Here is a 1,558-nt window from a genome sequence, read left to right as displayed (position 1 = left end):
TGATATTATTATGTTATAATATCATGTAATATAATTATTACTATATATATACAATAATATAATAATATATATTGATATATTATAGTATAATATTCTATAATATATGTCATATATATTATAATATTTATGTTATATGATTTGTATCGCAGCGTTGTTCTGGTCGGCACCGGAACACCTCAGCGACCCTACCGACCCAGGAAGTGCGAAAGGAGACGTGTACTCGTTTTCCATCATTCTGTTTGAGATTATCACGCGGGAGATGCCGTACATATCGTACGAGCTGACAGCTAAAGGTACTATATGCCCCCTACCGACAGCTAAAGGTACTACGCACCCTACTGACAGCTAAAGGTACTACTACGCCCCCTACCTCGACATGGCGACCGTGTAGGGACGGGCGGGTGCTCCTTCTATTATCCTACTCCGGTAGTACACGAATCCTTTATCTATCAGATTTTTTCTCCGTGAAATAGACTGTCTTTAGTACATGTATTTGTATTCGAATTAGATAATAATAAATAATAATAATAATTAAATAACAAGAGTCTGAGGTGAAGTCTGAGACGTGATGACAGTGTGAAAAGACGAGTGTCATCGTCCTCTAGGTGTCGTATTGCTCGTGCGATAAGTGACTGGTGTACCCAGAGCACGTTTATCATATTGCTATACGTGCTCTTGTGTACCACACGTAGCTCTTGTCTTTGCTTTGATTCTGTTGTGTTTTTCCGCCACCAGAGGTCATCAGGGCCGTGCAGCTCTACAAGTCGCCACCGATGCGCCCGAAGCTGCCGGTAGATGACGCTGACGACGCTTTACTCGACCTGACCCGCATCTGTTGGGAGCAGATACCTCAGTTCCGGCCCAACTTCTACACGATTTGTGATTCTCTAAAGAAAATGAATAAGGGAAAGTAAGTAGTGGCGTAGAAAGAGAGGCTATAGTAGAGAAGAGCCGCAGCGAAGGCTTCGTGCGAGAAGAACCTATTATTACCATTCTCTTTTAATTTTATATTTAATCAATCACACACGTGCACCCACCCACACACACACACACACACACACACACACACACACACACACACACGCACACACACTCACGCGTGCACACACAAGCACGCACTCGTTCGTTATGTAGGCGTCTCTATTCGATCGATGCCTTGCCGCCACGCACACACACTCACGCACGCACACACAAGCACGCACACGTTCGTTATTTAGGCGTCTCTATTCGATCGATGCCTTGCCGCCACGCACACACACTCACGCACGCACACACAAGCACGCACACGTTCATTATGTAGGCGTCTCTATTCGATCGATGCCTTGCCGCCACGCACACACACTCACGCACGCACACACAAGCACGCACACGTTCATTATGTAGGCGTCTCTATTCGATCGATGCCTTGCCGCCACGCACACACACTCACGCACGCACACACAAGCACGCACACGTTCATTATGTAGGCGTCTCTATTCGATCGATGCCTTGCCGCCACGCACAGACACTCACGCACGCACACACAAGCACGCACACGTTCATTATGTAGGCGTCTCTA

Source organism: Priapulus caudatus, unplaced genomic scaffold (genome assembly GCF_000485595.1).
Source record: "Priapulus caudatus unplaced genomic scaffold, Priapulus_caudatus-5.0.1 Scaffold143, whole genome shotgun sequence".
NCBI lineage: Eukaryota > Metazoa > Priapulida > Priapulimorpha > Priapulimorphida > Priapulidae > Priapulus > Priapulus caudatus.
This window is presented reverse-complemented; position numbering follows the sequence as displayed.